Source organism: Podarcis pityusensis (genome assembly GCF_964106645.2).
Source record: "Podarcis pityusensis genome assembly, chromosome: 1".
Taxonomy (NCBI): domain Eukaryota; kingdom Metazoa; phylum Chordata; class Lepidosauria; order Squamata; family Lacertidae; genus Podarcis; species Podarcis pityusensis.
In genome coordinates this window covers 107855040-107882624 of record NC_138028.1, presented here as the reverse complement: position 1 = coordinate 107882624, position 27585 = coordinate 107855040, and the positions used below count along the sequence as shown (strand labels likewise).

Genomic DNA, 27585 nt, shown 5'->3' with positions numbered 1-27585 from the left:
AACCCTAGAGTCGGACACGACTGGCCCGTACAGGTACCTTTAATTATTTATAGAGGTGCATCTATACATAAAAATTAGCAAACGCACTCGTAATGCAACCTTTGTCATTTTTGTCCTAACCCCCCCCCCCATGATCTATTTCCCTCTTCCTGGTCATGCTGCCGTATCCATTTTCTCCAAAAATTGGACTTTTCATCACTCTCGCTTTAGAAGTGATACTGAGTTTGGAACAAACTGCAGCTTAATTAGTCTGCCTACTTCTACAAAGGTGAACTAATAATAATTACCTATTGCACAGAAAGGTGGATAAATTGATTATAAAAGTCTTACTGTGTGTAAAACAATTATGCAGTTATAAATAACAAGTGCTGCTCTATAATTTTATCTCTTTATTCAAAAATGTCCCTCAGAATGTAATTATTACACACAAAAAGCAATTCTACTGCTGTACTCAAGAGTGTAAGACATTACATATGGACCAGATCCTGCCTCCTATCTAAATATATTTTCTTTTAAATTAAATGGAACTTTTAAATTTAATTTTAAGTGATTTCTTTCTACACACATATTGAGGGGTGAATTTTAATAATTTTTGTGTAGACCCCCGCTTACTACTTTCTTTTTTTATTTTTAAAATTCCTATCTACCTAATTTTCATATTCATTAAAAACTGATTTTTTAAATGTGGGAAGTTTCTTCCCCCCTTTCATATTATGGTTTGAATTAAGATAGGTGATGGAGAGTTTGACTGATAAGATAAAGGTGTCGGCAACTGTATTCTACCTCTCTCTTTCCACACCTTGAAGTCCCATTCTTCACAACTTTGAGCACAGATACATTTTCTACATTGCAAATTTAAGATAATGTTGCAGGTAAAAAGAACATAAGAGAGTATGCCCATTTCCCAGGGAAGGAATGCTGCTTGCATCACTTCTTTTCCAGTACTCTCCCTAAGCCTTCGTACCCTGGACACTTTGGAGGCCATTATATCAAGATAATAGTGCAAACCTATACAGGTTTACTAAGAAGTAATTCCAACTGCGTTCAATTAAAATTATCTGCAAATAAATGTTCAAAGGACTGCATGCTTAAGAAATATGAATGTGAACAACCGCACAATCCTACATGTCTACAGTGGTACCTCGGGTTAAGTACTTAATTCGTTCTGGAGGTCTGTTCTTAACCTGAAACTGTTCTTAACCTGAAGCACCACTTTAGCTAATGGGGCCTCCTGCTGCCGCTCTACCGCCGGAGCACGATTTCTGTTCTCATCCTGAAGCAAAGTTCTGTAACCTGAAGCGTTTGTAACCTGAAGCGTATGTAACCCGAGGTAGGACTGTACTCAGTTGCATTGAGTTCAATGGAGCCTAATACCAACTAAGTAATACATTCTCACTTGTGGGGAGAGGTGTTTTCTTGCTGAGCACCTTCAAAAGTTTGCTGCAATTGCTATAGAGAAGATAATTATACAAATAAAAGGTACAATTTTGCATATGTTATATAGAATCTTTCACAATGTAACCCAAAACTAAAACACTCAGCTTGGACGTAGTTCTAAGGATGAGCAGACACAGCGAACTGTAGGCTCACACGCTCTCTTCTACCCTTCCCTTGTATGTGAGAAAAGGAGATTAGAGATCTAGTTTGTGGCAAGCTGTAATTTTGCTGTTTTATCCAAATGTGGTGAACTATGGTTTGCAGAAAGTTAGATGAAAGCTTGCCGTAGTTAGATGAAATTACAAACTATGGTTAGCCACCACAGGGGAATGGAAAGCGTACAATCCCTAGATGGGCTCAAAATCTTCCATTATTTACTCTTCCATCAATCTGATCAATTCTACTGGGGGGGGAACTACTGCTCCTATTCGCCTCCTCATATCCCTCTGCTGACTTGCGTGTCTACCATACAGTATTGGCAAAATAGGTCTATAGGGGCTTCTTATCAGTGAGGAGTTATGCTGCAGCAGTAGGAAGCCGACAACAGAGGAGTCATGGGTTCAGGCAGGATGAATGGGAGAGAACAGATTGCTTGCCCCGATTAGTAAAAGCTCCATTTTAAATCTGAAATCAAACCATTAATTGGTCAATCACATCAGTTAATTAATTTATGCTTTTAGCCCTACTATGTAGTAATTAAAAAAAGTCTGTGGGATTTCCTCCAAGAACACAGTTATTAATCCCAGTGACCCAGCTAAACTTCTGCTAGCTTAATTGTATTTGTCTAATCTAATCCCCCAGTAGTTTTAACTGTATACAGTATTGTTTTCACTTCCAATCCTAAACGACTGTGTGCACTAACAATAATACAGATAGAAAAAAGTTCACTCCCTTGATACCATTTGAGTTTTCAGTGCCTTCTAAGGCTATTGATTGAAAGGTATTGGTGTTGTAACAGACATGTGGTGCAGGGAGCTTCTGCTGTGCGATTCATTGTAGTCTTCGCAATATTTTACTTTAGGTCCCATATGATTCTGTCTCATCCCCATCTTTGACAACACAACTATATGATGTTGCCAGACCCCTGGATATTAATGCACCATTTCAACCTTCACCTCCCTATTTACCCTCTTTTGTTTCCCATTGGCTCCTCTAATCTCAGTTCTTACTCCAAGTATTACGATTACTGAGATTGGATGAAGACGAATTGATTGAAATTGAATCTGACTGAGCTGGGCAGTATGGGAAAAGACATAGGGTTTCTCATAATCCATTGCCTCCACCAGGCTCTGCTCTTATGTTAAAAACGTCACTGTGGTGTGTCTGATAGAGATGAGAGAAGTATCATATATAAGATGGGTGTCCACCCTGATGCCTGATCCTCAAAAAGTGGGGGGAGAAATCACAGGCACACGATCTCTCAGAGATCAGAACACCCATTACTTCCCCCAAACGACTGTATCAACTGGACTACTCCTACATGTGTTGTTGTTGTTTTAAACGTATGACTTGGGGGTTTAAGTTTGACTGTCCTCGTCACCTGTGTTTACCGTATTTTTCGCTCTATAAGACGCACCAGACCACAAGACGCACCTAGTTTTTGGAGGAGGAAAACAAGAAGAAAAATATCTGAATCTCAGAAGCCAGAACAGCAAGAGGTATCGCTGCGCAGTGAAAGCAGCAATCCCTCTTGCTGTTCTGGCTTCTGGGATAGCTGCGCAGCCTGCATTCGCACCATAAGACGCACACACATTTCCCCTTACTTTTTAGGAGGGAAAAAGTGAGTCTTATAGAGCAAAAAATACGGTATATCTCAGGAAGCCCAACAGTACTTGGATTTCCAGGTAACTGCAGTGACCTGGAAATGTTTTCACCAATTCCAGTGATTAAGAAGGCTGCTGTCCTTCCTGTCTTATGTGCCCCTGCAATAACTGCACGTGTTTGTGTACCTTCGTGGCTGGAAACTGTGATATGTTGACCATTCTTGGTGGCTGTTTGGAATTTTAATCTGATAAAGGATTCAACAGCATCCTCTTGGCAAAATGCGGGTAATTTGACCAAAATTACAACAGGAGCCTGTACATATGCTACTTTTTGGAAGATATGATGGTACACTTGAAATGTTGTATATCAAAACAACAGTCTTCTTACCAAGTTAAATCTGTGTTGTAACAAACTCAGTATTTAAACCACATTTCAGTGATGCTACTCTCTCACACCCCAAGCGAGCCCCTCTGTTTCTACAGAGACTGTTGTGTTTACACGTTATGTGATGATCAAGGGCACCTATGGGTTGGTGTCTGTGGCATCACTAGTAATACAACCTGGTTTATGCAGGAGCAAGAATGTATAAACCTTACCTTCACATTTTCTCCACTGTGTACTGGGTTCCTTCTCCATATTAGCACAAGCATTGTCTCAGTTTGCAATGTACTGGCTGACGATGAGAGAAGTATAGACAACTGAGGATGGAGCAGGGAAGAAACTAGCATTGGAGTGTATCAGAGGCGGATCCAATTCATGCAACAGTACCCCCACAAACCTCTTAGTCTCCCTGCAAATATGCAAAACCATTTATGGGAACTAACTCTCTCCAGTAGGATTTCTTTCAGGTTGATTCCTAGCAGAGTAATTAGAATTCTTCAGAGCAGGCAAGTCACAGTGATCAACGACAGATCAATCTAGCTGCAAAGCTATTAAAGTTGTGTTATATGTGGTTATTTAAAGTGCATTTTGTTTTTAAGTATTCACCAGCTTTCTGTCCTCCTGTACTCTTTGATTATGCTTAAATGAAGTAGCTTCTCATTCATTTGACTAGGGTGACATCATAAAACAGGGTGTGTAACAGCATAAAGGCAGCAGGAGTACTTAGACATGTTAAACTGTATAAATAGCCCTCAGAGAATGATAGCATAAGCTCTTCTGTGCCAACAAGTATCTGCGATAAGAATAAACCTCTTAAACCCAGAGTAAATTTTCTGAGCACGAAGGTTATGCTTTTAACAGCTTTCCACTGAGGTATCACTTTTAAGCATAATGTTTTAAAGCATAGATTGCACACCATAATTGAATGAAATATTTAGCTTTTTAATAAATCAACTTCAATGCTTCTTCTTTCTTTTTTATTAATAGCATGTACTTCATGCTAACGGCTTCCATCTTTTACTAGACGCATAGTCCTTGTGGGAGTGGGGGTAGCTTTTGCTGTGTACGTAAGATGAATTCTGATAGCTGATTCATAGATGATATGATGTGGCCAGCTCCCTCACCTCCATTGCAGCCACGTAATTGCTCACATGAATAAATGTAACGGTATACATAGAAAATGTGCTTGATTTCATAGAGCGTGCACCTTAGGCCTCATAATATTTGGTAGCTGGGTTCCTGACTTTAGTGAACTATACTCAGATGGTTTCAAACTATGGTCCAAGAAACCCCAGGGTTCCTTGGAAGTTTAGAGGTCTTTCACTGAGAATATAAGTAATGGCAGGTGTGTTTCTCTGAAAGACAATTTCATCCTGCTGCCCCGCCATTACTGATTTCCTGCTGTCCACAGTTGGTGGGCAGCAGTGCGGATGTTTTCCAGGGAACAATTCAAGCAAGGCAGTGCTCAGATTCAGCAAGCCTGGCTGGTGCCCCAGATGAATGGGTTGTTCACTCTAGGTCATATTCCAGAACTATCTGAAATAAGTTGGGGTTCTGTGGCAGTTACACATCCACACCATACATTCAAAACATTTTAGCAGCCGTGGCTCCTGCAAGAAATCTTGGGAAGTGTAGTTTGGTAAGGGTGCTGGGAACGGTATCCCTGTGAGGGGTCTCCTAAAAACTTCCAGCATCCATAACAAACTTTAGGTGAAGCCATGACTGTTAAAGCGGCATAAGAGTGCTTTAAATGTGTAGCATGGATGTGAACAGCATGCAAGCTATTGGGGGGGAGGGAATTCCTTAGGGGAAGAAACACTGAAAACCTTTGGTTGACATCCAATGCTGCTGTTCTACTTGTAGAACAGCTTTTGATCTGGTGGAGGGAGGTTGTTGTTGTTTAGTTGTTTAGTCATGTCCGACTCTTCGTGACACCATGGACCAGAGCACGCCAGGCACTTCTGTCCTCCACTGCCTCCCGCAGTTTGATCAAACTCATGCTGGTAGCTTCGAGAACACTGTCCAACCATCTTGTCCTCTGTCGTCCCCTTCTCCTTGTGCCCTCCATCTTTCCCAACATAAGGGTCTTTTCCAGGGAGTCTTCTCTTCTCATGAGGTGGCCAAAGTATTGGAGCCTCAGCTTCAGGATCTGTCCTTCCAGTGAGCACTCAGGGCTGATTTCCTTCAGAATGGAGAGGTTTGATCTTCTTGCAGTCCATGGGACTCTCAAGAGTCTCCTCCAGCACCATAATTCAAAAGCATCAATTCTTCGGCGATCAGCCTTTTTTATGGTCCAGCTTTCACTTCCGTACATCACTACTGGGAAAACCATAGCTTACCCACTAGCAAAAGAGGAAGGAAGGCAACTGTCTCTAATGTCCCTTCCTGCTGCAGCTCCCTACCCTACTTTCCATACTGTTCTGGAGGTTTCCCCAACATCAGGGAAGAGATTTCTGGGATGCACAGGGAGAGCGGGAAGAATGGGAGAACTATTACATTAACATTCACTTCACCAGTTTAAAAACTGTAATGCAGCCAGGGTATGTGTTAATTTCACCCATATATATGTAGTCCAATATACTGAGATAAGGTAACTTTGCGATACCTGGCCTATATAAACTATAGGTAACTTTGCAAGACTCTCATAATTGCAGCTGTCTTTTTCAAGTTATTTCCATACAATTGGTAACCCTTCTAAAGGCTGCAGTAAATTGATAGAAGAACTGTCAGATTTCCTAGACAAGCAAGAAAAGGAAGGAAGGAAAAAGTTCAAGTGATTACTCCTGTACATTACTGCTATATTTGCTGGACTTTTTAACAGTAGTGATTGCACAGTAAATTGAAAAAGAATGTAAATAATTTTAAAAATTGATTCATCATATTGTTATTGTAAAAATGCAATGTTTGTTTCTAAAACTGAAAACCACAGGTGACTATAAATATTTTTGATGTCATACTTGCTCATCCCAAATGCACCAACTTGCTTATCCCAAATGAATCAACAGTATTCAGTTATGTGGATTTCTGCTAATTAGGAATATGATAAACGTTTTCATGTAAGTGAAATATTTATGTGTATATTTATTTGCAGTAGTGATTGAAACAAACAAACAAACAAACAAAAACAGCTACCATTTATCTTAAAGGAATACCATTTGATTTGGACTACAAACACCATTAACGGATCTTGCTATATTTTAAAATGCTAATTGAAGCCAAAATCAATAGATTGGTTTCCAGTGAATTGAGACAGGTATCGTCTGAAATCTCTAATGATCCAGAGGAAAAATTATTGTAAAAAAATTATTTGTAAAATAAAAGCATGGGAGGGACCAAGATGGTCTGAATATAATGTAGTTGTCAGAGATGCGTAGGATAGATGGATGTTGTCAGTTGTATATATGGTTATCAGTAATTGCATCAATCTTATATATCTAGATGAATGGACATATTGTTCCACAGGCTGTCCTGACAATGCTTCTATCACATCATCTTTTTTGATATGGCACAGGGGCAGCAGTTTGTATGCCTTACTATTCTATGCATTTATCTGCCAGCAAAGCAACTTTTAGGACTGCACCCTAAAAGTGTTAGTATATATCTCTTTAACATGTGATGACTTATTTTAACTACACTTGTAGATGTGCTCCTTAGTAATAATTCTAAACTAACTGACTTTAACTTGTCCCAGTATGATAAGCATAAATCATAAAGTTGTAATGCTGTCGATTTTTAAGTATCTGCACACCACCAGTACAATTCACTGCGTGGATTATTGAAATGCATTGTTTATTTTTTGTGGATTTTAAAATCTTGCTATCTTTTGAGAGATAATACTGTCCTTCCAATAAAGTTTATGAGCTTCTGATGGGTATCATTCTGGGTGAAATGTCTAATTGGGTATATTCATAGCTATATTCTTATGCCACATTTTTCTCCAAGAATATTATTAGTAAATTTTGAGGTTATGGAACTACTGACCCAATCAAACATGTACAGAGCTTGGCCTCTGAGTTAATTAAATATGGGTTAATAATATATTATAAGGAAATCATTGTCCTTATTACAGTTATTAGGTAGTTAGTCAAATTATAGCTTCAAAGGAATGCAGAGCATGAAGAACTCAGGATTAAATTATGCATTTGAACCTTAGGCCAGCTTTTACTGTTGAGACAGTTTGCTGCTAAGAGAAATTGTGTGTCATTGAAATTAAATGCTTTTCTGGGGATGGAAGGTTCCAGCTTTTTAATGAAATTACTGAGTGTGGTGTAGTGAAATGATTAAAATCTGTATTCCGGGAATGTGGCTGTGAAAAAAAATCAATAAATGCTAGCACAATTTTGCTGCTGAACGTGAGTCCTAGGAACAAAATAAACTAGTACCAATATTACAATTAAAATCATAGCCCCATTAACTGATTTTTCATCAGCCTGTCAGGACATAATTTCTACTAAATTTTTTGGAATACATTTTCCTGTGTAATGAGAAGCTTTTCAAATATCCTTGTTAGACAGGCAGTGTTTTCTGCCCTTCCCCCCCAGTGTTCCTGCATTGCAATCATTGTGCTTGCACTTATTATGTTACAAATGACCGAGGTAAGGCTGACATTCTCATTGCATGCAAAAAAGACCTAGTCTGCCAAGCTCCCCCCCCTCCTAATGAAGCAGCTTTGTGAAATCTCTCCATGTGCTAATACTAATGAAGATCCTCCAGCACAATTAAAATCACAGCCAGTGCCTGGAAGAGGAAACACAAAACAATAGTATCTCTCTACATGTGCATATTATTTTGATGTTCCAACCAGCTTTTGTTCAGATCTAATGTTAAAAACCTTCACATTTTAAATGGCCCTTGACAGTGCAAAGCATCGTCAGCAACTTACATGCTCCAGTTTCAGAGTGCAAGAAAACATCCTCTTGCGCGCGCACACACACACACGTTCTATTTCTAGTCAAAGTATGTTCTTGGCTGTATTTTTAGGCCCTTAATTTTATAGATTACAGGAAGCAATTCTTTGTTTGCAGTGTACTTTAACCCTGACTGAGCTTGACTTTTATGCCATGAGAGGAGAAAATGACATGAGTAGTAAACTATTGACTCAGTGGAGTGCCATGCGTTTTGTCAAAGAAATATTTAAGAGTTTGAATCTATTACAGTGAGCACATTCCAGTATACTGCAATGGCTCAGGCATATTTTTTTCCCCAGGAAGGTCAGTAGAAGAACTCTTATGATCTCAAGCCTACGTAATTCATTTCCCTCATATCAGTGGTGTCTTATTTCAAAGAAAGTGGATCAGAGCTTTAAACCTTTGTCTTAAAGTAACTTAATAATAAAAATCCCACATTGTTGTTGTTATTGTTATTGATTTGATTGTAATTTTATCTCCATTGCATTAAAAAATTATGGATGGGGGTTATTTGGTAGGTTTACTGCCATTCCACAAGCCCTCCCTTTTCTGCTTCTTGGAAGAATTCTGTGTAGCTGGGGTGGCTTGCGCACTCCCTACACCAAAGGGAGTTAACCCAGTCCCTCCCTGCCTCTTTTCCATGGGAAGCCCTTTCCCGAAATCTTCACGTGTGGCTTCTTTTTTTTTTTTAAGTGATCATTTAACAGCGGGGCTAAGCTAATGGATTTACCTTCCAGCCGCAAACGATGCACACTTGCAGGAGCCCCTGGTTTTAAAGCAAAAACAAAGCAACCAAGCTCAACTTTTCTTACAACTTGAGGGGGACACTTGCTCACTAAATGAACTGAAGGTGAACTTCGAAGAAGTAAGAATCATGCCTTTGGTTCCCTTGCAGCTTTTTTTGTTTTGTTTCTGCTTTTGGGGGGGGGGGAGAGAAGCGTTGGTGGTGCGCGGGGTGGGGGCGGGAGAGAGAAGGAATCTGACCAGTCATTTCTTACTGAGGCTGAAATGAGAGAAACCATTCTCTCTCTCTGTTTTACACCCCCCCTTCTTTAACAGCAACTTTCATTGTTAGAAAGAGAGGAGCCGAGTTGGTTGACGTCACTTTTGGTTGGTGAAGGCTTCGCCTGGAAGTGAAGCTGAATAAACCTTGAGAAGAGAATCTGCTTCAAGCTGCTGCCGCTCTAAGGAACTAAAGCAGAGACAGACAGAGAGAGAGAGAGAGAGAGAAGGAGAGAGGAGGCACACGCGCGCGCACACACACACGCACACACATAGAGAGAGGGTTACACTATCATGAATCCTCCTAGTTAGATCTCCTAGCCTCTTTCTTCACTCCCTTCTTCAGGCTGTTTGGGGGAAGACAGCGTCCCCATCACCCAGATAACGCGCATCCATCTCCTCCTGAACTCCACCCCACCCCACACACACAAAAAAGAGGTGTGTGCATGTACAGGGGGGGCCCAAGATCTCTCTTCCAAACTGTAAAGGTGAGTTAGAATCGCTTTCGGGGAAGCGGAGTGTGTGGTGTTGCCGGCGTGCGGGCTGGGGGGGTGGGGAAGGCAGAGAAATTGCTTTAAGGTGGAAGTCTGAATTATGGTTGTCGGGTTGCTCTTGCTAGTACTGCAAGCCGAGGGGGTGATGGGGTGGGGAGGGAAAAGGGGGGGGAGAGAGAGGGGATGTAAAGGAGACTATGGGGCGGGGGAGGGTATGAGGGGGGAGAGAGAGAGAGAATGCTGGCTCTCCTCGGAGTGTCTTGCGGCGGCTCCCCAAAACATCTCTTTGTTGCCGGGCTTGACGCGTTCGTGCATCGGAGGGACGTGTGGGGTTGTTTTTTTTAAGCCTGTGCGTAATGTATTAATGACTATTATTAGCCCCGGCGCGTCCGTAATAGTACGGCGGCGAGGAGGAGGAGGAGGAGGAGGTCCAAGTCTGGAAAGTGAAACTGACCTTGTGCACTCGGGACAAGGAGGGGCGGGTGGGCTGGCACAGGCGTGCGGGGCTGGGTGGAAATCGCAGCTCTCCTCCGCCGGGCGCGCGAGAGATCCCCGTGCCAGGCGCTTCCCGCACTACACCTCTCTCTCCGGCGCCCTTCAACTTTTTATTTCTCGCCCCCCCCCCTCAATAGCTGGGCAGAAAGTCTCGGGGTTATCCCAAGGCTGGCTCAGGGCATGCAGGCGACCTCTTTCACAAATCGGACCGCTTTTGTGTCTTCCTTGGCTGCCCTTTCCCCACCCCACCCCTTCCCTCTCGGATCTTTCTCCAGTCGCCTTGGGCATGACAGCCAAGGAGACCTGGACCCTAGTGCGGTCGCCCTCCTCCTCCTCCTCCTCTTCCTCCCCTTGGCTCCTTTACTTGCCCCATCCCTTCTGCCTCCCCCTGCCGGTCGCTCGGAGCCAGGAGAGGGTTTGCCCCATAGTGGATGGGAGGGGGCGTGAAAGCAGGAAAGTAAGAGACCCCTCTCGCCTTTCTCCTCCCCACCTCTCGGATCCCACAGTAAACTCCCCCCGCCTCGCTCCTTTCATTTCTCCACCCTCTTATTTGCCTCCCTGTTTTTATTTTTATTTTTTAAAAGGTTCCACTGCCCCAAACTCCGCTTTTTTATTTGGGAAAAGCGCGGAGGGAAGGAGGGCGAGGAAGCCAAGGGGGGACCCTCGCCTGGGCTCCTCTCGGCGCTTTGCTGCTTTCTTTTCCCTCCCTCTCTCTTCCTCGTCCCCCTTTCTCTTTTGTGTGTGTTGCTTCCTTATAAAGCCAGAGAAGCAGCTGCAGCCCTTGGCCGAGTTGTTGAAATTTATCCCTTTGTGTATATTACAATATCCTCCATTTTTCTGCCCTCTAAACAACAAGCCTTTCGCCATCTTGGGCATTAAAAAAAAAAAAGATTCCAAGTCTTGTGTATGTATGTATATGTGTATGTGTCTCCCTCTTTGAAAGGGGTGAAATCCTTCACGTCCTGTTGGATAAGGCACAAAGTTTAGGGAATCTAACAGGGTACAGACGGTGACGTCATGTGAAGTTTTTAAAGGGACCCCACCTCCAACGGGGTGTGTGTGTGTATGTTTGTGTTTCTTGCTTTTCTAAAGGTTTCTGGTCGAACAAGTTTTAAGCTGTATTGAAGAGGGAGTGTCTAATTTTAGCTTATTAAAACGTGCAGGAGGGATTGGCATGAAAGGACTAGCCTGTGTATTTTTGCTTAACAGGTGGAGAAATATCTGGATTTATATATATTGTAGGCTTTAATTTTTTCACAGTTTGACTTTTCACTTGTTCACATGCAAAAAAATTCTTTTAACTGCCAGGGCATGTCATGTTCTTATTATTTTTTTTAAAAAAACATATCATATGATATGGTAGTTCACTGATGGATAAATATTAAATTGCTTTGCAAGTGACTATCATTGCCAAACGCAAGAGATGATGACATTCCTTTTAGAAACCTTGCCTGCATAGCTGATGGCAAAGAGAGTAGCAAACTCTTTCCTGCAACCCCAAAATAAATTCCAAAAATTGTAGGTCTTTTTCATTTTATTTTAACCTGCACACTCTTTGTGAATTTAGAAAATTCTAGAGGGACAGGACCTGTAGATACTGCCTGCACTGTAGATAGTGTCCCACATGCTGTTGTCTGGGGCTTTCAAAATGCAGTTAGTATGCTAAGTTCCAAATTACTAACTAGAAAAAAAAAATCAAATTACCTCTGGCTATAAGCTCTTATTGTCTCCAGTTTTGAATAGAGAAGCAACAAAAAGTATTGTGCTTTTAATTTACCTCTCCTCAACAGATACTCTTTTGATTTTATAAAAAAAAGTTATCTTGATCACAGGGCAAAACTTAATGAAACTCTGAATAGTGCATAAATAATTGGATATTTGAAGAGAATTCTACTTTTCCATTCTGCCTCCTGTATTTGTTTTGTTTTTCTTTCCACCTATTTACACTTGCACTAACAACATGAAACTCCCTGTGTTTAATTTGCATTCCCTTTGTCTTCATAGTGGGGGGGGGGGCACACCATTGACTACAATTAGCATGGAAACTAATATGAACATTTTTAGAACATCAAGATGTTCCTTTCTTCAGTACACTAAAAACTGAATGACAGATTTAGCATATTTTTATGCTTCACTAGGAAATGTGCCTTCATGTTTACAAAAGTAAACAATTTACCTTAGTGTGTTATTTTCATTTTCTTTTTTTAAAAAAGGAGTCACTTTAGAAAGCCTTGCTGAATTGAAAGGCTGCCAGTTATGTGAATCTTAGATGGAAGAAAATGTTGAAATAGTTAAAAGCACATAGAACAGATGGCTTTAAATTATACATGCAACAAAGGCCTGGAAGATTTGGCAGATTATAAACGGTGAGCAACAGAAGATAAGCAGTTTAAGAAAATGGTAGTTAAGTACATTTGATACCCACACCTATTGTAAACTGTGTGCACATTTTAGTCACAATGCCGCATAATCAATATAGCATGAAATATCACAAAAACCGTAGTGTAGCTGAAAGCATTTTCTATATTGGATGTGTGTGGTGGGGGTGGGAAGCTTAAATATTTAAGAGGTATGTTTCAGATGTAAGATTATTTCACACAATGTAAATCTAATCTGGCAAGGAAGAAGCTTTTTTAAATGTCTTGCATCTTGCTGATTTTGAAATAATAGCATCTGAAATAAGATACATGCATGTAGTTTTGTGAATCTAAGTGGTGGTGGGGGGCTTAAGGATTTTGGAAATCTGAATATTTTTTATTGTTGTAATTTTTGTTCAATTGATAAATATATCTGTGAACAGTATTTCTCTTGGACCACAGGGTTATAATACTAATATTTATCTAATATCGAAATCAAATAAATATCTGAACTGCTTGCATGTGTATATTTCAAGAAAGTGATGTTAACTTTTAAAGTTCAGGCTTAGTATAATAGTTTGTATTGTGAAATGGTTAAAATCAGTGTTTGCTAATATTGCGTGTATGTGTGTTTGTGTTTCTGTCTATATGTGTCTGATAGAGAGAAAAAGAGAAATGTGAATAATAGTTGGGGAACATAGTTGGAGTTAAAAGGATATTTATACATAAACAAAATAGTGTACCTTCTAGTTGTCTATGGGTTTATAGTAAGATAAGACCTGCCACACAAATTGATAGTTTGCGAGTCTTCCCCCCCTTTCCTTTCCTTGCAAGACACTTATTAAACATTCAAATAAAAGAGTAATGAAAGCCTTGGATTTCTGGTTGCCTTTACCCTTTTTTCATTTCTTTGTTTGCATGTTTATTATAGAACTGCAGTGTAAAGGAGCAGATGTTTTGCCAAACATCCTGATGTGTTGCTTTTTCTTAGGGGAGTGCGTAACTGTTCCTTCTGATGCATCGACTTGACAGCTGGTTGATTTCATGGAGCTGCTAAGAAGCCATTAGTGGTGTCATTGAATTGAAACAGAACAGTCACTCCCAGCTTGAACTGCAATTGTTAATGTCTTTGTTGCTACTTTTGTGTTCCTACACAAGATGCAGAATACCACAGTTGCAGGAAAGTTCATGCTTTCTTTCTGATCTTCCTAAATGAGTGAAACGATGTGCTGGTATTTGATTGCGTCTAGATTCTAAATATTAGCCTAGATCAAGAACTAGAATGACTAGGATTTGTTCCCAGGAGATTTCAGAAATAAAAAAAATAAAATTTATGACAAATAACGTGATAGGGTCAAAGCATCCTTAGAATCAGTGCCATGCTCCTTCTCAGCCAGTAGTTTGTTGTTAAAATAGGCCCCTTCTCGTGCTTCTCTTTATTGTCAAGGGTGAATTCCAGTTTTAAAAGTAATTATCACAACCCAGCACACGCTTATAGATCTTGCATGTGGTAGGCTGCATCTTGATCCAGTGTGATCTCGATCTATAGAGATTTTTGGTTTTCAAAACTGGAATAGGGGTTGAATGATGTTTAACTTTATTCAAGCAAGTTGTGCATTTGAAGTCGATTTTGGTGAGGAGCAGAAGCAGCAGAAACTGAGTGTTTATAAAATGTTGCTGAGGCCCCCAAATTTTACTTACCATGGGGACACATTTCTGTTGAACAGTTTTCGGCAGTGGGCTGTGACCTTTTAAAATAAAATAAAATAAATAAAAGTGCTAGAATCGGCAAGAAAACTGCTGACAAAGTTAATAAGACAGAATTATGTATTCACGTTGGAAAGCTGGTTGAAAATTGATCTGCATATGAGTATGTGCTCGGATGAAATCAAGGGGAGAACATTTCTACAAGACAGAGAGTTGAGAAAACTGTTTCATGTGCTATTTTTATAAGTTGGGGGGGAAGTTGAGTGAACTATAGTAATAATAATAAACATCAAAATGCATAGCATTTACAGCATGTTTCAAGTGTTCAAAGCACTCCACTCTACATTATCTCAGTACTGTAACAATTAACAATAGGCATGTAAGGGAACCAAGTCCCCATATTGCAGTTGGAGGCTTGAGGCTAAGAGAATAAAGACTTGCCTAAGGTAATCTAATGAATTCGTAACCCGGGTGAGGCTCAAATCAGGACCTTCTAGCTCCCATTGTAAGACTGCAATGCTTAGTAAACTCACTGGGGCATAAATGGCATTGAACTCTGTGAGATTGGTTTCCAAGGGACCATAGTTCAGTGGTCCACAGAAGGTTCATGGGACCACAGAAGGTCCCATGCTCAACTCCTGGTGTCTCCAGTTGAAAAGCTCAAGGAGCAGATGATGTGCAAGGCCCTGAGACTCTGGCGAATCACTGTTGGTCAGAGGCAAAGCTAGGCTAGTTGGGCAAATAGTCTGAGATAGTATAAGGCATCTTGTATATTATTGATGTAACATGCAAGGGAATCTGTAGTATGCCACAACACCACACCTGCTGGATAGATAACTCTGTCAGATTGATCTTTTCTACTTAAATTTTATTTTCATAAAAGTTTGGGATGGTACTTTGATTCATATGTACTATTTTCTTTCATAAGGTCTTCTTCGTTAGGGTTCTGACATGGATGTATTTCAGCCATTCCATTCTAATCTACTTCTGCCTCCCTGTATGCTGAATTGATACTTTAAAATTTTATTAAATTTCCATATTGTCCTTCATCTGAGGATCGCAGCATATAAAAACACAAAAATACACACCATAGCAACAAACAAGAACACTATCCACCCCACAGCTTAAAAGGCCATAGATTGTTTAATAAAAAATATGGAACGCTTCACGAATTTGTATGTCATGAATAACGTAAGACATAATAGCTGGTTAGCTCATCTAAAAATAAACCTTTTTGTAATAGTTAATATATTAACTGCCACTTCTGTTCATGTACTTATAAACCATGTTTCTGTAAAAATTACAATTAAAAGCACCACAGAATTACACAATGGCTTGGTTTGCACATAATGGGAAGCTGAAGTTAATGGCTTACTGGGAAGGAGCAAACATGCTGGTGCGTGCTACTCAGATTATGTCTGCCACTCCCATTTCCCCTTTGCCACATCAGGAGGAAACAGACCAGAGTTCTGGCTTAATGTTACTTGGGAACCAACTCCTGTGAGTTGTTTTAAGAGAAACCATCTATGAGCTCTGGTTTGCACGTAGTATAAGCCAGTGCTCTGGTTTGTTTTTTCCTGGAGTGGGAAAGAGAAAAGGGAGAGGGCGTGATTTGAGCTTCCTGCGCCAGATTATTCCTGGTAAACCATAGTTTGTTTAACTTTGGTTTACTGTTACGTGCAAGCCAGGCCAGTTTTGTATGAGTAGGCAGTAAAATAGCATTTAAGATGAATAGTTTCCTGAAAAGGAAAATAAATTTCTGTGATGTGCTCAAGGTTTTTTGTTTTACATGTTAGGCCTGTAGTTTTCACTGATACAGTTGTAAGATCGAGATCAAATTATCCTTTAAAATAACACTGTCCTATCCATTCTTCCTTATTGTGTTCATATTGTTGCAAGTGTGACTGTGTGTGCACAATGTGGAACAAATGGAATAATATTTTCCTCCATCTGCTTCTGTGCATTCAGCAGCCCTTCCATGTTGGTCTAATTGGCGCTTTCTATTAGTTTTCTACATATAGATACAAAACAGGGTAACCAGATGCATACTGTTTTGCTTTGTTTTTTGTAAAATATAGGGCTACTATTCAGCACAGAGTTAAGCAAGTGTAAATGGAGGACAGTCCTAAGCATTCTTACTCTAAGCTTAACTTGCTGTGTATTAAATATGTTTAGAATTGCAACCTTAAGTGACCAGAAGTCTTCCTTTTTGAAATTTGACATTCTGTTTTTTTAATTTGCTGGGGTACTATTAGGAAGGAGTGCTCTCTGAAATCACTTCCAGCTTTAAAACATCTACAGTTCAGTCCTATGCATATTTTCTTATTATTAACTTTCACGGCCCTTACTTCCAGGTAAGCATTGATGTACAGCAGTCATAGGATTGCAATCTTGTTCTGCTTAAAATCTGGCATATTTCGTTACAGAGGAAGCTTTCTTTTAATATACAATCCTTTCCAAAACCTACCTCTATAAACATGTCAGTATTGATCTTTCTTTTATTTCTTTTAGCATCATAATGTAGTAAAGGTAATACAAGAAGCCATAAATTAATTTATGAAATTTCTACTCTTGAAGATAATTGAAAATAACCCAAATGGATTCAGTACAGTTCCTTATTAGCAGTCACTGGGTCTCTTAGTCTTGGTAGGATCAGAGTAATGATGGATCTGCAATTATATCTGCTGTGTCCATATTTCTTTAAAAATTTAAGATGGAAGAAAAGGAACATTCATAGATGGCTGTAAACTTTAAAAGATTACCACTCAGTAGGAGATTTTTCATATGGCCATATTTTGGGTGACCATCATTCAGTGGTGATTAGAAGGCAGGTTGAGATAAATATACCTATTGAGATTTAATGGTTTGATTGCTGAATATCTAGATAGAGGTGCATAACATTAAAAGTAAAACTTCTACATCCACGCTTCTTTTCTAAATGTTTCATAAGGAGGTTGTCTCTTTACATACAATGGGGCACATTCCCCCTTAATATGTGAAAATGGGGACTCAAATAAATGGAGACTCAGAATGCATTTTTTTTAAAAAAACAACAACAAGCTGTTATGCTGGTGGTGGAGAAATGGTTGCACTGAGATATGTGTGCATTTACTAAGGATAACATTTGTATTTGTAAGAAAATATTCAGAAAGGCTATTACAGCTGCAGTGTTCGAACAAATATGTGCTGTAAGCAAAACGTGCTTAATTCTTTTCCTCTGACGGGAAATTCAGCTTGAAGATAATTATTGCATTGGTCCAATGGATGTGCAGAGACATAATTGTGTGTTTTTAACCCTGTTTTTCTGTTCTTACACTTTTCCACAAGCATGCACTCATTAATCAAAGACGCTGCACTCCTGCTGAGGGCGGAGAGGTTCATCAAATTGGCAGCCGGTTTGGTGCAAAGAACGGTGTACTGAAGCTCTTAACGCGCTGGGACATAAATAAATCTAAGGTCTTTGTATGCAAACCCTGGAGGTTAATACTGCATAATTCAATGTCCTGTCTTTGTTTTTATGATTGATGTTTTTAAATGTTTGAAGCTTGATGCAAGTCTTCTACTAGGTCAGGGCTGACAATCTGATTGGCTGATGCCAAAAAAGAAAAAAAGGGGGAAAAGCATTAGGCTGGCAAGGGGACTTTGAGTACGCTGCAGAGATTTTGATTCCCCCCTCCCTCCTCCTGGAAGATCATTGTCATATTGCCCGAGCTGTTATAGGAATGTTTCAGTGATTGACAACCCCTGCTGTGATAATGGACCTAGTGCATGAAATGCCAATAGTTTGGCCCTATTTGTTCTGAAGCTTACTGCTATTTGTATCCTTAACAGAGCTAACATGTAGAACAAGGAAAAACTACTGGGATTTCTCTGTAGAAATAGTGCTGGGATTTGGTTTTAACATGAATTGGTTGCATATTCATAATTTAAGAACAGCTGGTTACAGGCAGCGCACAGTCATTTGCAAGCTATTATAGATGGTTCGACTCGCACATGGAACCCGGTCTTGAGCTCAGCTCCCCCACCCCACTTATTGATCAACTTGCATTTAAAATCTGGTCACTGCTGTCCAGGAGGCCTTTCATTTCAGCTGTGCTTGCAACATACAAGAGGTTCCATTTTAAAATATTTAATTTTAACTAAATGCTGAAGAAAATGATAAAGTGCAGGCTTTGAAGAAACAAACTGCATGGATCAGTAGTGACACAAATCTTAAATGCAAAAAGGCCTGTTTATTGGAAACACGTTTCTGCAACCTTCTGAGTCCTTTGATTGCTTATGTGGTTAAGAGCAAGGAATCTGCTGGATTTAGTCAAGGTTACACACTTGACTCCACAGCTCTTAAAATACAGTGCAGCGCTTTTGTGCTTATGCCACACACACAGATTTTGCTTGTGTTTTGTGTGCATGTGCGCATGTGTAAATGAAATGCAGAGAAGTGCTAGCTAAGAACAGGAACAGGCAGATTTCAGGCTTCTCAAGTCTACTTCACTTTCTACTAGAACCCTAAATCTACCAGCCAGAGCCTGCAGCAAAATACATACAATTAGAATTGAAGAACAGGCTACTTCTGAATACATTCTGAACCTGAGAATTTGTTTTCAGTGCCGGAACTAAATGCATTGCAAAGTCTGCTCCTGATTAGCTTTATTCATATTCACAGCCTAATTTAGGTAGAAAATGTCATTTTGTTATTGGTGGTGTTAAAAAAAATGGAAGTCAGAAAGCCAGCAATGGATGGTGGGGTGGGGTGGTGGCGATCATAGGAGCTCTGGTGCGTTGCTGCTGCTTACTGGGAGGTAGGGGGAGAGGTTGGTGCAGTGCAAAAGCACAGCGGCACGTTTGCACTGCGCTGACATTACTGCTGCCTCTCCCCTTTCTCCCTATCTCCTGGTAAGCAGCAGCGATGCAACCAATCAAAGGACATCTGAGAACTCCCACTGTACCACATTGTCTGCTGCCGCAGACACCCTTGCTGATCTACTGCAAATCACCATGTGATCAACCACTTGGACCCAGTCTACATTCTGCCCACCCCTACTAGGCAAGTTAACTGTGTGTGTCATTCCCCACTCCCTACATAAGTGTGACCCTAGCTAAAAAAGCATTCCGGTTTATCTGGTATTCTGATTATGCAATTGTTGGTTCTTCCTAGGTCAGCTGATAAGTGGCACTTATGGGGTAGCCTGCCATGGTAAATGGGGAAGCTTGATTACAGATGCAAATTTACAGTCAGGACTTAAACCATGGGTCTGAATTGTTTCAGCGGGATTTACTACTTAGTAATTATGTTTAGGGTAGCATCCTTTCAGTGCAGAGTACAATGCACATTTTGGATATTTTAATTTGACAGTTTGATGTAACTTTGGGGGAAGGACCTACTTTCTTGAAGCATGGAAAAAAGGCCTTTCATACTGAGCATCTCTTTGTGAAATAATGAGCACAAGTGATATCCTTTTATCTCATAGACTTGGGTCCAGAGTGAGGTGGGTAGGAGCATCAGTAATCTGACATAGTACACAGTAGAATGAAAATCCTGTACAATACATTCAATGCCAGCAACTGTTATCTTGCTAAGTATGCTTAGTGTGTTTAGGAATCTCTATAAAGAGCCAGCAGTAAAGCAATAAATATAATTTGCTGCTGGTTGAAAGTGGAGTTCCACATAGGCCAGTATTGCTGGCTCTGATCTGACAACTGTGTTTGTTGCAGTGTGCATTCTCTCAGTTTTGCAGGAATTCATGTCTCTGCAGATTCTCTTCAAACTTCATGAAGCACATTTCAGGAGAGGAGGAAGTTAAGTTTTAATCCAGTTAAGCAACGGACTCCAGTTCTCAGGAAGTGTCCGTGCATTTTTGCTGATATGCTTAGGTGTTTTATAGGACAGTCAGTCGTTCTCAGTGCAATCCTAAACATGTCTCTTCAGAAGTAAGCCCTATCGAGTCCAATGGTAGCTACTGTTAGACGAGTGGGTGTAGAATGTGCAGCCTAAATTGCCAGCTGAGCACTTACATATTCATTATGCATAAAAGCATTTTGCAACCTTGTCTGGTTTTCAAGAGCAGCTTTGTATAATGTTGCACAATTTCCTATTCTGGGTCACATTACCAATAATGACCTGAAGTTCTCTCTTCTGCTTTACCCATACAAGTGGCTGCCAGTCACTCCTGGGGGGGGGGGGCAAAACTCAGCCCTGCCCTTTGACTCACTGTTGCAGTTAGAGGAACAGCCAAAAACACAGGTGTTCAGAGATCAGTAACCAGAGCTCAAACTGTTTTGGAGCTGTAAAGTACAGTATCCATGGCCTCTGTTTTTTAACCCACTGGTAGGTGGGGTGTTTTAACTCTTTCCCAAATTAAGTTGTCTTACATATACAGTGGTACCTCGGGTTAAGTACTTAATTTGTTTCTGAGGTCGGTACTTAACCTGAAACTGTTCTTAACCTGAAGCACCACTTTAGCTAATGGGGCATCCTGCTGCTGCCGTGCCGCTGGAGCACGATTTCTGTTCTTATCCTGAAGCAAAGTTCTTAACCTGAAGCACTATTTCTGGGTTAACGGAGTCTGTAACCTGAAGCGTATGTAACCTGAAGCGTATGTAACCCGAGGTACCACTGTACAGTGCCTACTATATATGGAGTGACTATGTAAGGAGAAGGGCTCCTTTCTCCCCACCCTTTAGCTCTGATCAAATATGGAAGCGATGGGAGTGAAACAACAACAAAAACCAAGGCTGTGCACACACTCCTGTTTGCTCTGTATTCACTGTGCTTTCACTGCTGGTTTGGGAAGTAACATGATGTTATCAGCAGTCCAACAGCTTGACCTCACCCCCAAAGGCACACTCCTCCATGGTCCCCCGAGACAGACGGATGCGTTCTGATGTACTTTCTCCTCAAACCAACTTTGATCTGAATTGAGAAAAAGAACAACCTAGCTTTGTTTTAACTCAGTAATGTGGGCACTGCTTCAAACTTGAAAGAGTTGGTCTGATCTTCAAATCTGTTTTGCCCCCAAAACACGTCCTTGCGTATTTCAAGCGCCAAGGTGTAATAGCCTTCTGCTTCTGGACCCTCCAGATAGAGTGGGCTAAAAATGTGACATGCGAAATATTGCTTGTTCTAAGAGGATATTCACAGAACCACAGAAGGGAGCTTCACACTGGGGATAACATAAACCATGTGCTATATGTGATTGTGTGGTTAGTTTCTAAATGCTCCCCTCTTTGGAGCTGCCATTTTTATTATTATTTGTTTACTCAAGGTGGGTTGTCCCTACTAATAATGCTTACCTTGTGTTTGCAGAAGTTAAATTGCCAGATGTGAATAGCAGGTGCCAGTTACCATGAATCATTTCTTGGAAAAAATTCATTGATTCACTAACATGATCTCTAAATCTAAAAACATCTGCTAGAATATCTTCATGTATCACTGATCTAAAATTTCAAGCATAATGTTTGGGACTTTACTACAGTGTGCACTCCATCCTACTTTTAGGAGTAGACCTTAACTTTGTAGTCCAGTTAAGTTAGAGAACGCCAATTTTTATTTACTTTTATATCATGTATGTCATCATGGAACACACTCTGGATTAACAGATATATGCATTTCTAGAGATGTACAAATGCATGGATTCTGTATTTCCTGGAATGTATTCTGAGTACCATGGAGGCTTGAGAGAATGCCTGTTATTCTCTTTGTTTTTCCAGTAAATGCCTTCAATTCAGGTGAAAAGGCAAGTCAATTTTAAGCTAATTCAGCTGTGCACATATAGCTTTGCTTTGGTGTATGCTGAATGTATTGGAAAGTGAGGGCAAATGAGGGACAATGTATACACAAATGCTTGTCAGTCCCTCAGATCAGTCCTGGTTTGATCTGGTGGAAAACTTGCAGCACAGTCTGGAGGAAGATTGCTCCCAGGTCCTGTGAATCAGCTGTGCTGTATTATTTTCAATGTGTTCTTAATAGCAGGCACTGTAACTCTCCAACGGTTTGGCTTCACCCCTGAAGGCACACTCTTCCATTGTCTCCTGAGACAGACAGATGCCAGCCAGTCTTAGTAAATCCTCTCTTATGTCTATTCTATTTCCCAGCGCACTCGGCCCTTTTCTTTTCAAACAGGGGCTGAAACATATCTTCTAGCAGAGACCAGCTATGGGCCGATTCTCCCTGAAAGATGATAGAAGCTATGTAATATGTTTGATATATGAATACATTGTGTTCTGAAGGCTGCATTCTGTTACTCAGCCTTTACACTAAACATGTTGGACATTGTCCTGCTCTAATATGTGTCGATTTGATTACTGGTAAGTTTTCTCAGACGTCAGTAATCTTAAATAGGGGAAGATCCTAGACAGGGACAGGTTTTGTTTAATGACTGTATATACCACTGGAATTGTTGCATTACTGGATGACATAATGTACCAGATAGCATTATGCTAAAATTATTCATAGAATAATTTTTATGGGACAGAGAAACAAGGAATAAGTATAAGCTATGAATTCTCCCCTGTTTTGCTGATCAGCTGATTTACAATACAAGGAGCAGGTACATGTCTCTAGACAGTTTCACTTGGTGTGTATTAAACTGCAGGCATAGCCAATTCTGTGCTATCCACATGTCATTGGATGTGTCAGTCAGCATGGCCAACAGTCAGGGATGATAGGAGCTGTAGTCCCAAGAATATCTGGTGGACACAACATTGGCCATCCCTCTAAGAAGAGAAGCTACAAAGTAGGGTGTTATTAATACTATATTTAAATTAATTACTCTGGGCAAGCTGTTTGCACACTTGGTCAGAATGTATAGAAGAAAAAAAATATTGGATTTGCAATTCAAATTAGGAAAGCAAAGCAAAGTGCCAATCCTAAACATACTTACTCCTACTGAATAGTGAGGCCAACACATGCATAGCATTGTACATAATGACATAATGAGTCTTAAGAATTAAACTTGTGATGTTTTCTCCCATTGGACCACTTTGAGAGTAATACCGGTGGTCAGGAAATAAATGAAAAAAATGACATCAGAACTGAACATTCATGTGGATTTCCAAAAAAATAGCAATGGCCAGATCCTGTTGGCTTCTGCTGATATAGATTTGTGTAGCTTTAAGCCTCTACATCAGTGTTTCCCAAACTTGGGTCTCCTGCTGTTTTTGGACTATATTGTAGACACCTTGGGAGTTTCATATATAATGGTCTTACTATAATGGTTATTCTGTTTTAAGATTGTACCTGAGGATGTAGCTATATTCTGAGAGCAGCAGGAGTAGAATCAAGGTCTATATGGATTTTAAAATTTCTAGGCGATTGTATTGAATGATAGGGTAGCCAATATGGTTCACTCCAGATGTTGTTGGACTCCAACTCCCATTAGCTCCAGCCAGCATGACTCTGAGCGGCTCACAGTGCAACATTTTCACAGAGCCATGTTGGCTACACTTCATTCTGCCATGCATGGAAAGATTGGAGTAAAGGTTTAAATTTCTGAATGCATATACAGTCATACCTCAGGTTGCGATCACTGCAGATTGCGTGTTTTTGGGTTATGGATGCGCCGAACCCGGAAGTACCAGAAGGGGTTACTTCTGGGCTTCGGCGCTCGCGCATGCGCAAAAACACTAAATCACGCTTTGCACATGTGCAGAAGCGCTGAATTGTGACCCGCACGTGCACAGATGCAGCGCTGCGGGTTGCAAACGTGCCTCCCGCACAGATCACGTTCGCAACCTGAGGTTCCACTGTCCTTTTTTTAGTAGCACTAATGCCTTGACACCTGGGCATCTTCTATTCCTAATGTGGCGGGAGATACAGCACTCAGCATTTGCAAGCCTGACGAATGAAAAAAAAGGACAGTTTTTCTTGTAATCTATAAAATGAGCTCTTTTAAAAAGAAATCACAAGAAGTTCTTTAAAAACATTTGCTGTCAACTTTCAAACAGCTGCCTATTGATCTTCAAAAGTTCATGAGTTTGAGAACTGCAGCTAGAAAGTACAGCATGTTTGTTCAGCAATATTTGTTCAGTAATATGTTTCTGGAGCAACAGCAGTGTAGATTTCATTTGCCAGCCTACCAAGAGCTTATTGTTTCTGTATATCATCGCCTTGAGTCCCAGGTTGGACTGCTTGTGTAGGGTGCTAGTGTACAGAGACAATCTGAACAATGCCTCAATCATTCCTAGCTCAGTCCACCTCTCATAAAAGGGGAAAACCTGAAATTAATGTTGGCATCTTTTCTCTAATGTATGGGCAGTACAGTTGCCAGATTTAAACATAGATGTTATGGGTGGGATTCAACTAATGAGTCCCATCAGCAGAAACCCTGCACAAGGACTTACACATTTGCAGTGAGGCTTCTCCTGCTCTCCATCCCCTGTGTGCCCCCCAAAATTGGATGGCAAGGGGTGGGAAGAACCCCTGGAACAGTGTGTGGCAGGAAGAGAGGGGGTTTGTTCCATCTGGCAAGCCGAACTTGCTTGCCCTGACAGAATGACCACCTTAGTGCTAGCCTGAATCTCTCCCTGTGCAAGTCTCTCTTGCAATTCTAATAGAGTGAAACAGGCGCAGCTTATTTTGCCCTGTTCTTCTGGTCCTTTCAGCCTCATTATTACCTCCTTTGAAGCAAAAGAAAAGTCCTCCTGGAAGGGTGAATGAGCAAAGGGACCAGTGGAGCCTTGTTGTGGAAGAAACCACACCTGTGCCCACCCTTATTTTTTTGCTGCTGCAGACTTCTTGAAGGAGTCAAACATTATCTCCAGGCTTGATGTCAACCCACCAAACTTTACGTGAAATTTTTGTGCGGTAAGGTTTTGAGAGATGAAACGTAAGGTTTACTCCCCGTGTCGGAGGAAGACTTCTTCCACAGGAGGAAAGACCCAGTTTCATATTTTGGGTCAAGTTGGAAGGATAACAGAATTGTATGTGTTTCCTCATGGTAAAGCAGGAGCCCATTATTTCATAGTACACTTTCCTTCCAGTCCTAAAATCATAGATATTTCAGAGCAAGTGCCACTGACTTCAGTGCATTTTATGTCCATATAATCCTGTTTAGAACTGGAAACTCCACGCGTTGTTCTACTGAGTCTTTCACTTAGGTTAGCTGGCTTAAGATCAGAGAGGGTTTTATTCTATAACACAAAGTTGTTGTTTTTTTGAAAGCTAACATTTTCTTTCCTCACTAAAACTGTACTTTGTACAATGTTACTTGATGCTACCTTGGTTGCCACGGAAACTGGAAACTGTAATAAAAGTGGAAGCAGGCGTGCAACTGACAGTTTTTCGTCCTGTTTTCCTGTGTTTCTTGTTTCCCCTTTTCCATGGAAACCAAATTCTTAGCTTGGAAAAGAAGTTTAAGGCTTGGAAGCGATATGCTTATTTGGCTCTACCTGTTTCCACTTCCAAATGGAAGCTGAGAATGCGGGTTGTTGTTTTTGTGTGTGTGAGTTTCAGCAACCGGCGGTGAGAGAAGTGGTAGTTTGTCTGGGAGCCTCCTTCAATGCTCCAGGAGTCCAAAAGCTGTCATCTACATAGCGATTTTAAAAATCATGGGGAAGGCACTCCCTCTAGGAACAAAATATATCTTTGTAGGTTCCTACTGGTTTTTGATTAAAAAAAAACCAGTGACAGTTAAAATATCACTTAGGACTTTTCTAACCTAGGGTACTTTCAGACTAGCTCTCTTCTTAAAAATTGACATCATAGGAACGTTCAAAATACCCCTATGCTGTCAGACCATTAGTAATGTATACTGGGTGCCTCTCCAAGGTATGAGGCTGGGGCAGCCTCCAACATCACCTGAAACTATCTGTTGGTTTTTTTTGTTTTTTTTACTTCCTCCCTTTCCTCCAAAGAGCTTAAGGTTGCTGACATGATTCTTCCCCTATCCCCGTTTTATCCTCACAGCAATCCGTGTGAGGTAGACTAGGCTGAAAGAGACAGTGAATGACCCAGACTGAGTGAACTTAAGTGGCTTGGTGGGGTCTTAGACCTTGATCTCTGAATTCTACTCCAGCACTCTGACCAGTGCACCCCACTGGGATTTTAGCTGGGATCGAACATAGGTTTTTCTGTATGTGTAGTATGTGATTTAAGGGGTATGGGTGGCGCTGTGGGTTAAACCACAGAGTCTAGGACTTGCCGATCAGAAGGTCGGCGGTTCGAATCCCCGTGACGGGGTGAGCTCCCGTTGCTCAGTCCCTGCTCCTGCCAACCTAGCAGTTCGAACGCATGTCAAAGTGCAAGTAGATAAATAGGTACTGCTCCGGCCGGAAGGTAAACGGTGTTTACCTGGCTGCTCTGGTTCGCCAGAAGCTGGCCACATGACCCGGAAGCTGTACGCCGGCTCCCTCGGCCAATAAAGTGAGATGAGCGCCGCAACCCCAGAGTCGGTCACAACTGAACCTAATGGTCAGGGGTCCCTTTACTCTTTACCTTTATAGTATGTGATTTACCAGCATGGCCCACGGAGTACTGATGCTAGGATTTGAATGTGCCACCTTCCAAAGCACTTGCTCAACAACACTGGCTGCCCCACCTTGATGCCCTTCTGCAGCCAGGTAAAGTTAATGAACTATTCTGAGCCTTCCAGACTGTGTTGCTGCCAAGACATTACTTTCTGTTGTTTTTCCACTTTTCAGGTCTGAAACCTTTTTCCCCCAGCTTGCAGTATAATTCAGTGCCAACCTTTCAAGTGCAGACTGGCAAAGTACTATTCACTCACCTAGCATTGAGGAGCGGCATGTGACACATTTAGGGATGGGCTTGGCAAAGCTTTACGTTTTGTCTGCATTTCTTGCCGTATGTTTGCTCAGTGTACTGCCACGGTTCTTCTGCAACCACGGGGAGTATGCTTGTTCTTCCTCTGCATGCTGCTCTTTTGGGACACATTATTAGGGAAGTTGGAGAATTCTGAGAGAAAACAGGAGTGGAAGTTGCTGATGTTTGCTATTCTCTGTTGTTGTTTTCGGTCCACAGACAATACGTAATGGTTGACGATTTCTCCCAATTGGTATTGCATTTTCTTTGCATTGAAATGAGTGGTG

The 27585-nt window shown here is 40.9% G+C and overlaps 1 protein-coding gene across 4 annotated transcripts in view; it reads left to right on the top strand.

The window, feature by feature from the left end:
* The first annotated feature begins 9646 nt into the window (after window positions 1-9646).
* The window catches only part of BAZ2B (bromodomain adjacent to zinc finger domain 2B), a 183808-nt gene continuing 165869 nt past the window's right edge, over window positions 9647-27585 (top strand). For all 4 annotated transcript variants that reach the window (XM_081004894.1, XM_081004889.1, XM_081004895.1 and 1 more), the window contains exon 1: window positions 9647-9979. The gene's annotated coding sequence lies outside the window, so the exon portion shown is untranslated. The remainder of the gene's footprint in view (window positions 9980-27585) is intronic.